This window comes from Ammospiza caudacuta, chromosome 2 (genome assembly GCF_027887145.1).
Source record: "Ammospiza caudacuta isolate bAmmCau1 chromosome 2, bAmmCau1.pri, whole genome shotgun sequence".
Lineage (NCBI taxonomy): Eukaryota > Metazoa > Chordata > Aves > Passeriformes > Passerellidae > Ammospiza > Ammospiza caudacuta.
Genome location: NC_080594.1, coordinates 36123952 through 36140721, shown reverse-complemented (window position 1 = coordinate 36140721; position 16770 = coordinate 36123952).

Below are 16770 nucleotides of genomic sequence, written 5' to 3'. Positions count from 1 at the left end.
GAAAGACAATGGAAGATAGGTCAAATCAGTGGGAAACAATATAACTAGAAGAAAATAGGGACAAAGAAAGGATAAAATATTATGCAAAGGATTTACAGCAATATAAAAGCATATTGGGAAAGTGCAATAGAAATAATAATAAGAGGAAGATAAGAGCATGATGAAATAACCCAGCAAAACATGTTTATTTTTAACTTCAGTCAGTTAATTTGTTCACCATGCAGTCCTGCAAACTGTTGTACTGCCACAAATGAGTGGTAAGCAAGGGAAGGAGGGATGGCAAAAGGAAAGGAGGAGGGGCAAGCTGCCTAGAGCAGTTCTGTCACTAAAGTAAGTGCAGGACCATTATTCAGTGGACAAATAAAGAAGTTAACTGATGATGAGGCTGAAGCATTCAATGACTTTTTGCTTTTTTCTTCCCTAGAAAGATTAACTGTGATTGGGTGACTAAGAAAATTCATACCAGGGTCAAAAGAGTGCCAATAGTGAAACGAGGAGGGTATGGTGAGCAATGGTTTGGACCAGTTAGATGTTTTCAAATCAGCAGATTATATCATAAAATATTTAGGACATAAAGTGTTTTGCTAAGAGTTGTCCTCAATAAAACTGGGGTAATGATAAAGTCCCAGTGTCAACCCTCTTCCCTGACTTCAGTAAGATTGTGAGACATCAGCCTTTTAAAGATATGCTAAAAGCATCTCCTGTTCGTGAAAAGAGGTTCCACATGAAGGTTGACAATTGTCAGTTTTTTGTCTGATTCTGTTCAGTGTTTCCCTGAGGTCTGCAGTGATGAAATAAGCACCATTTCTTAGTACTGTAGATCACATGTAACAAGGAGAGCTTGAAAACCGGTAGGAACAGTACAATGTTGGTAGAATTCAAATTCATCTTTTAGATACTCCAAAGATACTTCTGCCTATCTGTTTCTCTGAAAAACATCAAGTTTGGATCTATACTTGTTACTCTATACAACAGTGAAAAAAAAAGAATAATCATGTTGAGTTTATGTCGGATGGAAACCTGGACATGACCCAGCAATGTGCATTCACAGCCCAGAAAGTCAGTAATATCTTGGGTGATGTCAAAAGAAGCATGATCAGCAGGGCGAGGGAGGTGACTGTACCCCTCTGCTCTGGTGAGACCCCACCTGCAATGTTGCTTCCAGCTCTGGGGTCCCCAAGATAAGAAGGATATGGACCTGCTGGAGCAGGTCCAGAGGAGGCCACAAAGATGCTCCAAGGGCTGGAGCATCTCTGCTGTTGAGACAAGCTGAGAGAGTTAAGGCTGTGCAGCCTGGAAAAAAAGCTCTGGGCAGACCTTAGTGCCTTTTCCAAGACCTAGACGGCACTTAGGATGAGGACAAATGTTTCAGCAGGGCCTGTAGCAATAGGATAAGGTGTAGTGGTTTTAATCGAAAGGAAGGTAGATTTAGGTTAGCCATAAGGAAGAAATTCTTTGCTGTGAGGGTGGTGATACACTGGCACAGGTTGCCCAGGTAGGTGGTAGAGGTACCATCCCTGTAAACAAGCATTCTGTATCACGCTGTATTTTCACTTGTTCATTTCCAAGTCCTTTACAAAAGAGACAAGTATTACTGAGTGTGGACAAAACAGAATACCCTACTAAAAAAGCAAAACTGGATTAAAGAAGCCTGCACCAAAATGCAAGACCCTTAAATCCTAAAGTACTTGAATACACCCCTGCTTCTGCCAGGATAAAATATCTCTCAGAATAATTGCTTCTTGGATTTATCTCAGGGAGGAAAGGCTCATCTAGCACATCCTGAGTCTGCAAAACTGCCTAAGTAGGGATGTGTGTTTTCTGGTACATGCTGCTTTCAGGAGGATCCCTGAATAATATCCAAACCATCCTTCACGAAATACTTGGCAAATATGGTCCCAAACCTGACAAGAAGCCAAAAATTAAGATTTTTTTTTCCCTTTTTTTCTAACATGCTGTGCTCTGCTGCTGCACTCTGGTGATTTGAGCCAAATGACTTGATCTGTTTTCTGATGATAAAGTTTGCCTAGCTCTCTAAGTAGCTGTAGAGTGGGGGATGACGGGAGAGTGGAGGGAGTGATTGTAAAGGTGAATAGCTCTGCATTGCACAGCAGCCAAGCCTAGTCGAAATTCACAGTTGTTGAGCTAGGCAGTGCAGGAGTCACCTGGCAAGTGCATTAAGGCATGGAGTCCTTCTTGTCCGAAAGCACACGTGCGCCCATTCACAGCACGCTAACAGGGAGGGTCCACAGCTCTGCCTATCAGGAGCAGTGGTGTGAATTCAACCTTCCTCCAGCCAACCTGACTTGCCAACACCTATGCAAATGGCATTCCTGAAAGGCTGTTGCCCCTCTGTGCCCATACACAATGCAGCTGTCCAGCCTGAAAAAGCCAAAACATTTTCTGGGAGAATATTAACTTCTGCAAGGGTAACCACTGAGGCTCTTGTTAAGGCTCATGGAAAAGGATAAACTGTTGAAAGTGAGGGGAGACTCACTGAAAGGCAGTTATGGAAAGGTCATTTCCTTGTGTGTACCCCTGCTATATCACACATATATTTATGTGTGATATCATTTATCATGAGGAAAGGAGGAGGAGGAAGGGACAGATATCTATGAATGTATCTACCTTCAATAGACAATTGGTAGAAGAAGGACCTGTCAAACTGCCAAACAATTGATCTTCGGGTAATTTCTAGCCCGTGTAATTTCCTCGGGTAATTTCTAGTTTTACAAAAGGCTTCCACAAAGCAAAAAATCTTGAGTCTGAGTGAATTTGCACATATCTGAGATAGATTTGACTCTCTAAACTATAGCACTCTTGGCCCTGCTTAAAGCTCTGTTTTCAATGTAGCTGTTGCAGAAGCTGAGTAACACACTGCTCCTGTGAGACTGCTGCAAATCCCAGAAGTTGGCAGCTTTAACAGCACACTGCAAGATTTCTGTTGGGTTTTTTCTGAAGTTTTGGCCTATGATTAATTGGTTTAATTTTTTTTTAATAAAGTTCAATTTCTGCTTTACAGGCACCATTAGTATTTGAGTGTCTGCTTCTGTGGTGATGGATGCCAGGTAGAGTTGGGTGGGTTTGGAAATGGTTTTCCTGTCCCTACAAAACTGTTCAGGTTAAAAAAAAAATTGATCTAAAGTCAAACTGAACTATCTGAAGCAGTGGGGGAAAGCAGGGGAGGGAGGGGAAAGAATATGTATGTGCTATGCCATTAGTAATTATTTGGTTCAGAAAAGCCACTGTGGACATTAGGATTTTCCTGGGTCTCCCTGAGGCATGTCTCTCTCCCTCATCTTCAGGTGCCCACACTCTTTGGGTGAATAAATGCATGTTTATTGGAGCAAGGACTTCAATGTGCAGATTTCTCACATCCCAGATTAGATTTTAAGCATGGGACTAAAGAGCTTGTGTCTTTTCTGGCCAAATGAGTATTTCATTATTTATACAGCTGCAAGAGGACTTGCTGGTCATCAATAGCCAGACTTTTTTGAGTGAGTGACTTTCTGCTTCACAACTTCATAGCCGCAGCCAGAAACCTTTTTCTCACAAAAATTTAGACTGAAGTTGATATGTCCTTTCTGTTACTGGCACTGGTTTCAGCAAACTAATATTTTCACATGAAAGACAGAAAAGCAGATTTCATTAAAAATTGCAGGCCAGCAGTTTTGCTAAGCAGCTGGTCCCATACAAATCCACGGCCACTATGGTTTTGATTGTCAATGAGTTACAATGTGGTTTATCTAGTAGTGCTATGAACATACTCAGAGCTCCCAGCATCCAAATCCAGCTGCCCTGAGGCACTTGAGAATTGCTGATCTAGAAAGACATGAAGTGGATTGTAAGTGGCAGGCCTGGCCTCTGGTTTGGCCCAGCAATCTCTGTGAGCTAAACCCTGTTCACAGAAGAGAAAAGCATTTGCTCTTTAATTTGAAAAAATGAGAAAAGTAATTTGAGATTGTTACATCTCATAATTGTCTAGAATCTTCAAGTGGCAAGATGGCTGAGTAAAAATATATTTTATTTTAAGTACCTTGTTGTGCTCCAGTGATAAAATGTTAAAAATGCAGGATGGCAGACATTTAAAGGGGAGTTTTGAGAAAGAAGAACTGAGGGCTGCTATTTAAACCTGTGCTAAGTTCTTTTTTCTGTCCAAAACTACATGATCTCAAGTGCAGTGGGATTGCTCATTATTTATCTATTTATTTACTTCTCATGGGATTCTCAAAGCTTTTATTTTCACAAGATGATTGACTTAGCACAGTTGACTGCAAAGTTCTGACTGCAGAGTCTTTGCATTGCATTAGCACCTAGAGACATCAGTTGAGATCAGGACCGTATGTGCATACAAGGCTATAGTGACAAGTAAGGCTTGTCTGATGAGCCTACGATTTATTTCAGCCAAAAATGCAAGAATGTGTTTTTATACTACTTTTTAAGGTGAGGAAATAGCAGGCCCAAGGTCATGCAGACAGACGTCACGATAGACAGAAATCAAATCAAGGTTTCTGTAGTTAACTTAGGAGATAAGCATTTTTTTCATTTCTGATTCATCAATAAACAGAAAAACATAGATAGAAAAGTACAGATGGAAAAACCCCATTCCCTTCCCTTCCCTTCCCTTCCCTTCCCTTCCCTTCCCTTCCCTTCCCTTCCCTTCCCTTCCCTTCCCTTCCCTTCCCTTCCCTTCCCTTCCCTTCCTTTCCCTTTTGTCTTTAAAAACAAATCACTTTTTTTGCTGTATCTTTTTTCCCACTGGCAAAGCTACGTTTGAGAAATGAAGATAAAACACATACAAAATATTTGTGGCTTATTAAAATTATTTCAGACAGTCTTAAGGCTATATTTTCTCAGGACATGTTGATAAGGAAAACACAGCAGCCACTTAATTTGATTAAAAATAATTAGACTCGTAAGTGTAAACATGTTTCATATCATGAGGTGTAGGAAGACCTAAGCACTCTGATTTAAAATACCAATAGCTGTGCAAATTACAAAGTCTTTCATGGGGTTCATTGAGTCCTTAATCACACAAATTCCCCGGGTTTTAAGAGTCATTCAGTCTGGGAAAACAAAGCTGAGTTTGGAGGACAAAGATTTCCTTAGTAAGCATCTCTAAACTCTCTTTACTTCATAAAAAGAAGATCACCAAACCAAATCAGAAGATAGAGACGAGGGGATAGGGTTATGCCCAAGGACTTAAAGGAATTTTAAGATAGCTGCTGTGAAGAGAACCTGCAACAAATCCAGGGAAACTCAGCTGAGACCTAGACTTTTAGAGTAAGTTGTGTAATTCCAGGCGAGGAAAGAGTCAAGGAATAAAATTTTTGCTGTTGACATCACTGAGAGGCAGAATTTTATATTATGGTTCCCAATGTTTATTCATTTTCATCCAAGTCTCAGATCCACTGGGGATGTTTTGTGGAAGGGAGCTCTCATCTACTTCAAGGAAAAGAAGGGGGAAGAGAATAAGGTTGAGCAAGAGGATGAATCTGAACTTGAGGGGAGATGGTGCAGGAGCAAACCTAGTTACAGGAAGAAGTTGGGCATGGCCAGTATCTGTGCAGCAGGAGACTCAAGGAAATAAAGGAATTGCCCCATGGGATAGGACAGGACCTGAGGATGAGCAGCTGAAAACACACAAGGCAAATGTGTGGATCCAAGGGCTCAAGGTGGATATCAGGTGCTGTAACTTTAATCTTCAGAAGTCTAATGAGTCTGCAAGTGATGTCTGTGTCCCTTACCCTTTCTGCCCCTCTGCCCATGCAGGGATGGTGTCTCAGGTGTCTCAGCAGAACCTGCTGCCTGTAGCTGGGATGGGTCAAGGATCAAATAAGTCAGGCCATGACAGATGTCCCAAGAGGTTCTCCATGGCTTGCACCTTTACTCCTAATCCTGCTTCATGACAAAGCCACACCTTTAATAAAGAACCAGGTTGAGTACACAGTGACTTTGAGGTTACAGTACAGGCCAGTCAAAAAAATATCCCTGGACCCACCACAGACTTGGTCTAGGACCATGAGAAGTCTCCTGACCTCTTCATGCCTTTTTTGACCCATTTATAAATTAAAGAACAGTAATATTTATCTCTCTGATGAGGTGATATCATGAAGCAGAATTAATGAATAGATATCAATTCTCCTGAGATCCTTAGAGTACAAACTTGGTGACAGTTTAGTTTTCCCTCTGGGTTCCTGAAGCCTTATGCAGTTGCTCTGCCTGTCCATCTGTTTATCAGTTCCCTTACGAAAACCTGAGATCATTTTTGAATTAGTCATGTTGAACGAGAACTAGATATCTCCCAGAAAATATAATGAGGTACTGATAAGGTTCATGAAAATTAATGAGAAAGTGGGAGGAAAAGACTGAAATTAATACCCTCCAAATCTGGGAGCAACCCTTGGTCAGATAAATTATGATGGGACATTTTTCTGCATGGTCTGACCCTGCACAATCAGCCTGCATGTAGTGACCAGCAGTCATCTTGGAACAGTCACAGCATGTGGGGCCTTTTGCCAGCTGATAATTGCTAGACTTAGAAGAGAGCCTGGAGGCATGGAAGGTACCTAGGGAAAAAGATTATCTACAGGATATCTGCAGGCTTTGGAAGTGGGAGTTGAGATCGTAGAGGAAAAGAGAAAGTAAAAGGAAGGAAAAAAGAATGGGATGCTGTGGTGGAGGGTCTATAGATAGCATAGAACAGATATTCCAAGGTTTGCAGGCTTTTTTAGCTTCTCACTCGCAGAAATATTTGTTAATTATTATTGGAACATCTGTTTACTGTTTTAAATGTCTGATTTCAAGAATTTACAAAATGACAGGAAACAAAACAGAAATGTGAAACAATTTTTTTTGTGATAACCAACATTTATTTCTGAAAGCACTTATTAATAAGGAAAGCCTCAGAAAGACATTTCAAAAATGTGTATTTAAGTCAAGAGCCCAAAATATAAGAATCAAATCAGCTTTATCTTTGATACTGACATTCTACAGACAGCCTTGAAAACCTGCTCTAGAATAAACCTGAAAAACTCAATAGCTGCTAGCAATTTTACAAGGAATCAAGCCATTGAGGAATCAGGTACTGCTCCTGCTTTGACAAGAAAAGATTTGGGATGTCAAACATTCTGCATGCTGCAATGCATATCACATGCTCAAGTGATGTTCAGTTTTTAAGGAAAGGTATTAGCCAGCAGCTTTATAGCTCTGTACCTCCCTTGGTATGGTGATAAAAAACCCCAGCATTGATGCTGTCTTCAAATGAGTCTACTGGTCTCTACAGAAGAAGTGTTTGGTGTGAAAGCTGAACAGTACAAGAGATTAAGTTGGATAGTGGTAGTGGTTGGATGGCAACGTGTTGCTTTCATGATCATAAATGGTGTCTTTGTCCAAGATCACAGTTGGAAAAGAATTTGTGTGTGTGGCCTAATAAATCTTTTTCAATTATTACTAAATATATAATTGAATTCTTTATGGGCATAATTGTTATATGCCAGATCTGACAGAGAGGGGATAACAAGTCAGAACTATCAAATCAACTGAGCTCCTAGGAAGCTTGCTATGATGATCAGATATCACAGATTAAATTGAGTTTGGATAATCTAAACACTTATGAAGAGCTGGCTCTCCTATGCTTTCACACACCTTTGTTCATTGCCTGATTCTGAGGCTATTCTACTGTCTCTCAGCTCTTTTTACTTTTCCACTCCAATTTTCCCAGGCTCTCCTGATCAAGAAAATTTATCTGAGAACATTAACAAAAGAACAGAGAACTTCAGAGACATCCTCTGTCTGGAAATTCTCTTTTTCAAACTTTTTAACCTCCTCAACATGCCCAGGAAAACACTCACTTCTAAAATACCCTATATCCTCATCCAGAACAGGCTCTGCCTTCCTGATCATCACTCAGCTGAGATCTACACAAGCCCTCTATTTGCATGGGCAAGTGCTAGGGCAGCTTTTTGCACAGATATTTCCATTCAGCCCTGCCAAGCAATTCAGCACTGCCATGCCCTGGAGGGATCTACATAGGAACTTTTGTGTCATCGGGTCTTTCACATCTGAAAGCATTTCTATGCAGAAAAAACCTGAGGTACACTGCTGGAGTAGTCTGGAGGAGTTTCCTCTCACAGTGCTTATATGCTCTTCCTTTTGAAGAGACAGCTTCCAGGCCTATCATTCTAAGAAATTTGCAACATAGTAGTTAAAAGAAAAATGGGGAAAGCCAGTAAATCAGCTACAAATAAAATCCAAGGAGGTAAACTGAACTGCTTAAAATTGACCAATGTTCTTATCTTGAAATCTTGTGTACAGAGAATGTATGTGTGGACATATATGTGCATTTGTGCATATCTGTGCACAAATTTAAAGAAATTCTCAGGAGTTTATGCAGTATTTTTATATTGTCTATCAAGACTAGTTTTACTTTTGTATATTTAAGCTGAGGTTTTTAAGTTCATGAATCCAAGACACTCTCAGAAGTATCTGCATATGAACTTGAGCCAAGTCCTAAGGGAGACTTGCGTGGCATTTGCACACCCTGTTGACATTTAGAACAAAAGTCAAGCCCTGGAAACATAACAAAATTATCGGCTAGCTCTCTTTTCGGTGCCTGCATAAATTAGCAAGACTGTCATCCTTGTCATTTAACACTACGGCTGCAGCAGCGTAGAAATCCACATTAACAGCACTGACCCATGGGTCACTGAACCTCGAGAAGAGGGAAGAGATTCTGCAATGGGCTGCAATGACTTTGCTTGAGAAATCTTAGCAGAGCTGCTGCAGTTACCATGCATTACGGAGGTTTCAATCAGGATTCAGTGGTAATGGAGAGAATTTGCCAGACTGTTCTTCTGTGTAGGAGCACATATTTGTCCTTATTTTTACTAATGGCCCGAAACTCTTCTTGTAGTTCTAGATCTCTGCTAAATGAGGAATGCAATCCTCTAACAATCTTAGCTATGATGTAATACTTAATAAGTATATTCCTGATTTTAGTGGTCACAGAGAGCTTGCACAAAGACACCAGCCTGGTCAACAGTATTTCCTTCTTTCTGGAACTCTCTGTCCAAATTCAATGTGGATGATCTGGCAAGCTTTGAAAGCATTCTAGTTTAAATAGGGGAGCCTGAGATTTTCAGCCTCCTTGGTTTAAAAATGTGCTTCTGAAAGGGCTTGGCTTCAGCCCCTTTAGTTGCCCAAATTATATTTATAGTCACACTTGGCATCTACCGGACACACATCTCAAGGCAGTTTGACAAATCACTGCTCTCCTCAGTTTACAAAGAAGTTAAGAAGACTTGAGTGCTCAGTAGCAGTTGTCCAGCCTCCTGATCTGAAGAGTTATGCTCTGAACCACTGTGTCTCTGCACTATATAGTCTGGAACAAAACTAAACAAAGCTATCTTGATTCAGTCTGAATACTACTGTGGTAGGTCTAAAGAAAAAAAAAAAGAAGTATAAATATCAATTCAAGCTACAGATCCTATGGTTTTAGCATCAGTAAGGACATTTTAATGCTATATATAGAGAAAGTGTATATATAGTATTAAGGAGATGAGTGTATTTTATCTTCGGTCTGTGCATAAAGCTGTCTGAGTGTAATAATAACTCTTAGCTGAGTCTACCTCTGCATAGACTGCTTACAAATCACTGCAAACATTTGTACAGAGCAAAGTACAAGACACTGATGAATAGAAAAAAGATGGAGACAGAGCCCTGTCCTTTGCAGGGACACTCTGAAGAGAACCTTACACTTATTACAACGTAAAGCCAAAATGCACAAGGATAGTGAAGTAATATTTAGCTCCATAATATTTCTTGTAGCTTGAGGTCTGACAGAGCTTTATGAAGCTGATGATCAAATGCTGCAGTTCTTCTGAAAACAGTCTTACAATTGGAAAACATTTTGTGTTAAATATTTTAACAAAATTAGCCTCTTTTTTTAGCACAGGATAGCATAGGCCTGTGAAAGGTTCATAAAACATTTATTAATTAACTTTTATGGATGAAGAAAACAGGTTCAGCAGTGCATTGTCTAAGGGCTCAAACTTCATTGTGTCAGTCTCTGTTCTGAGTCCTGTGAGAGCTGTGGAAAGAGGCCATGGAGGCTGGAGTGCCACTCAGACTGTGCATTAACAGTTACAGACCAGAATAATTTTCACTTGTCACACATGCTATCTAACTTTGTATTGCACCTTTACAAAACCATATTACATATCTTTTTGGGTTTGTTGTTGTTTGTTTTGATTTATTAATTTTATTATTTTATTTTATTTTTAACTTAAGGAAAAAATAGTGTCTTTGGAAGCAAAATTAAGGTCAGTGTTTCCTCCCTCATCAGCCTTATGTACCCATTCTTTTCCCAGCAGGCTGCTGGACAGGCTGCAGCCCTGCCAAACCACTCTGTCCTCAGCCAAATGTGACAATCCCTGGAAAGCTCTTGGTCCAGATCTTGGCTTGCCTCAGGTCTCTCCCTCCATCACTGTCCTTGCTCAGGCTCACCCTACTACAGGCTGTCCCTCTAATGAGAGGGGAAAGTATTTTCCTTTTCATTCCCTTTGCACAGGAAATCACCCTCAGAGTGTATTCCATTTCTGATTTTGTTAATGTGTCTGATTTTTTTTTCTGGTCAAAGAAGAGTGGCAATGACCGAGAATGCTTGAAAAAGTACAATGGAAATAGTTTTAAAAGTCAGTTAGAGAGATTTTTATATTTAACATCATATCCAGTACCATACCCTACCTGCGGGGACATTCATTGCCTGAGTACTTCATACTGGTGGAGATAATCAGGAATATTAGACAAAGATCAAATGTGGTTGGAATTAAAGCATCAATAGTGTGGCCAGCATGCTCATTAATTTAGTTATCTTTCCTTGCTTGAAGTAAGGAAATCAGAATTTTCTTATCAGAAGGAAGAAAGACAGAAGAAAATCTGTTGTTTCCTATTCATTTAGAGAGCAGTCATTTTAATGCACATCTTAAAATATTCTGGTTACATCTTTCTCTGTCTTTTTCTTTTTTCCCCTGATTTCCTTTATGTTTTCCTTTTCCCTATTCCTTCTCATTTTTGTTTTCCCTTTTTTGTTTTTCCTCTCCATATTTTTCTCCTCTTTTTTCTTCTTTTTTGCATCCTTATTTCTTTATTTTTTATTTTTAAATACAAATAAAGAAGTACCTATGGAGGTTGCTATTGATTTGATACAAAAGTGGAAACCTAATTTTTCACACTTCCAAGGAGAACAAAATCTCAAAGACATGAGTGGCCACTACAGGCTAACCTCACTTCTGTAATGTCTTTTGTTTTGGTGCAATTGTACATGGGATAAAATTAGTAATTATTTGCCAATAGGAGCTAATAACCCACATTTTTTGTTATACACAACAGTCATAATGAAATTTCTCAAAATTCAAGTGTTAGGCATTTAACTGGAGGGACAGTACTTAGATGATGTTCTTCCCCTATTTTCCACTTATATTTGGTAACCTTTGTATGACAGCTCCTGTCCATGTCACAGATTTTTAGGAAGAATTCTGCCTTGGCACCTAGTAATATCTTGATATACAATGGTTTTAGTCTCTCTCAGCTGTCTTTTTCCGTAATCATAACAAGATGTCTCCTACTTGTTTAACCCTCTAGTCTCTGTAGAAATGCTGAAGTGCTGCCAACAGGTTGGGGTGCTCAATAGCACCCATCTGATGCAAAGCTAAACGCCAATGTAGATACACACATAAGATACAGAAATCATCATTTTTTTTTTAAATTTACACCTTTATTTGGCAGCTTATTTAACAAAAATAAGCTCCTGTTTGCAGCAAGCATCTCTGTTGGCATAGATGGCTGTCATCATTCAGCCTGTGAGGAATTGCCATCCCTTTCCCTTTAAAAATAAATAAATAAGTAGTGAAATTATGGAATCTCTCCGTATTTACCCACTCCCCATTGTTCTTACTAAAGAGATATTTGTTGATTTGTTTTACTGAGGCTGGGTTTACAGCTAAGATTCAATAGGAATCACAAAGCAAGCTTGTTTCACCAGAGGTGTGGGTGACTGATTGAGGAGGTAGCATGATCTTCCACACCACTGGGATGGCAGGAAGGCTAGGGATAATATGCATCCTTTACAAAATTAGTCTATCTGAGGAAAATGGTAGGTAAACAGGAATATTTCTTGCACAAAACATAAACTTGACTTCTTTTTTTCATGTTCTAATGGACAATACCTTTGTAATAAATATAGTGCTTTTTTCATGCACTGGAAATTGTTGTGTAACATGTTAGTGGCTTCTTGCAGTAGCAGTCTGGTTTTTTAAAAAAAAACTTTAAAGGGTTTAGTGTATTGATGCCAAAGAGCTACTAGATTGTGATTCCTCTTCTAAGAGCTCTCATGAGAGGATAATGACAAGGCTGATATCAGCAAAATGAAAGAGTATCAAAACCCCCCTGGCTCTCCAAGGCTTTCACACTCCTTGTACTCCTGAAGCCTGTGACATTCAGTGGCCTTACAGGAGTGGTGGTCATAGGATAAAGAATCACAGAATGTTTGGGATGGAAGGGACCATGAAGATCATCTCATTTCAACCCCTCTCACGGGCAGGGAATCTTCCACTAGACCAGGTTGCTCAAAGCCCCAACCAACTTAGTCTTGTTGGGACTGGTCCAGCTGGGGCTGGTCTCACAAGGCTACTGGAGAATGTCATCAGGATATATCTAAGGGCAAATATAAAATATTAAATATTAAGAAGTGTTCTGCATACTCAAGAGAGAAAAAAAAATCATTTCTGTCTGAACTATCCATTTCTATAGCCTATAGTTCACCTTGGGCATAAAACCATTGATGTTCACAATCTCTAAGTAAGGGATTAGATGGGGAAGCTTATTAGTTACACTGTATTGTATTAAATATTTTAACAGCTCAAGATGACACAAGAGGTGGACAGGGAAGACAGCTTGCAGGCAGGTTCTTTTTCTCTTCACTAATTCATTCAGTCCCCCACATTCCCTTGACCTGTGATCTTGCACAAGCTGCAAAACAAACTTGATCAGTGCATGGTTATATGGACACCAGTACACTGAACAAGCCCAAAGCATTCCCTAGCTGGTGCTGCACAGTGCTGGAGCTGGGGGAGGCTGTGCGTGGCTGTGCAAAGCTGTGAGCAATCAGACAGTTCATTCTTCTTTCAAGAAGTGTTACATGTCCAGGCTGTGGTATTCTGGCTCTTTTCAAAATGTGTCAGCTTAAACAATCTCTGCAAAACACATCCCTTCCCTCTCATCCTTTTTCTTCCTCTGTGCTGGAAGAGCTGCTGTGTTCCACCCCCCAGTCAGCACTGAGACTTTTGTATAAATGAAAGTTACTGAAAGGATTTGTGGCCACTTCATTATCACTGCTGTGCCAGATGATAGGGGTTGGAGCATTTTTAGTACCTACAGAAATACTGAGGGATGGAGGGAGGCAGGTAACAGTCTGGGCTGCCTCCAGCAGAGGGAAGCGGTACACACACGCTTCCCAGAGTGCTCCGTGCTGCCGCTGTGCGCAGCACGCAGCAGAAATGTCAGGTCTGGCGTTTGCAGAGCTGAAATTTCTCCCCCCACCCCGCCTCATTCTCCTTGCCAGCACAAATGCCTGATTTAATCCCCTCTGGTTCTTTGTCACCTTGATCTCACCCTCGATTTCCCCCAGACCAAGACAGGAGGTGTCTCCCATCCAATTCTCAGTAACACCTCCCAACCTGCAGTGAGACTTTACATAAGACATTGGATTTTGAAGCCCAGAGTAACTGCTGGGAAATAGAGGTGCAGCTAAGGCTTCAAAACAGTTTTGGTTTTAAGCAGAAGGGTTTAATATTATATTCCAGAGGCTATTTTAAACCAGGACTGCTTTCCCTGAAACTCATCAGTAGATATGATAGAGGAACTTGGGCTTGTGCAGATGGTCCCAGTACTGCCTACAAGTGAGTCCCCACACAGATGCACACTCAGAGCCCTGCACACCAACACACAGCTGGGGGCTGCCCAGACACAGTTTTCACTCTTCTTTTGTTTGTCACACATCTTTCTGTCGCAGGATTCCTTTTTGGAATTCCTTTTACACAAGCTGAATAGAAATGCACAGCTATGTCATATGGAAGAAATCATCTGACCATTTCTTCTTGACAGTTTTGCACTTCTAAGATACTTGTGACTCTTCCCTCATCTTCTTTGCCTTTGGAAAAAGCAAAAGCCTGCTGGAGATTAATTCAGGGGGAAGCTAATGTCCTTTACCTACACTTCCTTGAACTGCCTTAATACTGTTTGCAAAGCAACTTTGTCTCATTCTCACCTCACCTAGAGCTGCAGGGAGGCAAGTTTTTCCTCCAGCTTTCAACCTTTTGATGCCGGGATTTTCCATGCTGAGATACAGTAGGTGGGTAACAAGAAGATCCTATTAAAATGAAATGAAGTAGCAAAAGGATTGTCAGCTGAGCAAATAAGAAACATATAGTACCCATCCATCCTTCTCTGCATTCATACTGCTCACTATGAGAAAGAAAAAAGAAAAAAAAAAGGTGGTAAAGCGGGAAGTGCAACAGAGAGCAAGAGCAGCAGTGACAAAGTCTTGATTTCAGAAGTAGAAAATGCATCATTGCTGCTGAAGACACAGCTCCTTTAATGAAGAGGCTGCTGCAATATCATCGCAACAACTAGCAACCCACATGTTAGATTACAACAGGTTGAGCCAGTGCACGCTCCCCTGTGCCACACTCTGAAAAAAATAAATCAAATGTCTGTACCTGAGGCTCCTTCATTTCCCATGCAGAGCTCTCCTTTAATGTAGGCTTCTCATGGTGCCTTTCTTTGCCAAGAAGGGGCTGACAATGGCTTATTTACCTACTTACCTGTCCTTGAGCTATGTGGCTTTTCTTTGAATAAATTAAACTGGCTGTTTCGAGTGATGCTTTCAGCCTCTCCAGTCTGGATCTAATTCTCAGAAGAGTTTTTGTTTAAAACCTGTTTTTCAAGTTTTCAACCAAGTAATGACTGCAATAACTGCAAACCAAGATGCAGCTCTCTGAAAAGACCCTGGTGCCTATGGGTAAGGAAAAATATCCTATCTGGCTACCTTGCCTGCTTTTAGGTTTCCTATATACTTATGATGGACTAAGAGTGGAATGAGGGCTTGCTAGAACATGTCCTTGTCTTTTTTCAGTTAATTGCCTTGCTTATTTTCTGCTTGTGACTCTGGGACCAGATTTTCAGCTGCTGAGAGTTTCTTTAAATCCACGGCTAGGAGATAGGTTTATTTTTAATGCTATAATAGCATTTTTAATATTCCTGAGTGGATATACAAATTAGCTTTGCTTTGTGTGACTGATTCTGTCTTACAGGAAACGGTGATAAATACTTGAAAAACTGTCATAGTTAGGAAGTTTGATTTTAGCCTCCAAAGCAGAGGAAAATCTTGATTTCAATTTTTGGCAAAGGGTGTTTTTGTCATATATTTTCTATTATCTCAGCAGCAACAAAATTTCAGGGGCCAAATGCTCATTTGTATGAGCTGACTTATCTCTGAGGCAAGGAATTTTATGGTTCATCAGAAAAGCTGTCTGTTGTCATGGACATGGGGTGATTTTTTTCCCCTTGGGTGCCCAGGAGAAGAAATAAAAAAAAACAAAACAGTGAGACATAGAAAAACATGCTGAAATATCATGCAGAAAAGATGCCTTTTCTTTTTAGTACACTGTAGAAAGTTCTAAAGATGATGTCCCAGGCAAATTAAAGCATAAAATGTATTAAATCTGGCACACAGATAGAGTAAACTGTTGTTTCTCTGTTGTTTTGTTTCTCCCTATGCATTACCACTGTATCCAAGCATATTGTGTTTTTACATATGCATATTCTTGTGGAGTGGGGAGAGAGGAAACCATAAGGGTGGCAGAGACCAAAGAAACAGAGGTCCCTTTCATTGCTGGAGCTGTCATCAGGATCAGGGTGCAATGCCTATCATCAGAGTTCTCAGCAATGCTCAGGGCAGAAGTGAAGAGAAATATTCAATCCCAGGCCCTTCTTTGGAAATATTGGCTCACTATTTACTACCATGAGTACCTAGAACTAATTGTACACCATGCTGGGCTCTTCAGAACAATTCACTTCAAAATGGTCTCTGACTAGAGATCTGCATGCCTCAATCCAAATCACTCCAGGATAATTCTGTCGCAGGTGTGTGCACCTGAAATCAGAATTTGGACCTAAATAAAATAGCTGTTATTAAATTATTATCATCATCATTGCTATTATCTCTGTGTAAACAAAATACCACATACCATGACGAAACTGCTGCTTTTATCTCTCTTTGTAATGCTCCAAATCCTGTAATCTAATTGTTACACATCCTTGCTCAAAAGAAAGGCTCAAATATTAGCTTAAGGTTGTACTAGTAATTAGCACTGCAGAAGCTTAAGCTATCTGTGTAGATCACAGGGTTTGCTTACCACATACTTTATCGGTAGGTTAGCTCGGGCACCTTATCATCTGACACTAGGAATCCTGAGTTCAGCTGATTTTTTAGGAGTCTGTCTGTTCTGAATGTTTGCTCTTTATCTCTTAGGCTGTGGTTGAACATGCATCAAACACAGAAAGGAATGTAAGGGGTGAGGGAGCAGGGGAATGGGGAAAACCAAGTGTTCTGGCAGTGAAATGGTACTAAATAATCCCAAAATGTACTTGAAAGAGGAGTGGCAGTAGGATCTGAATAACTGATGGTAGAACCAAGACAGAAGTAGGGTT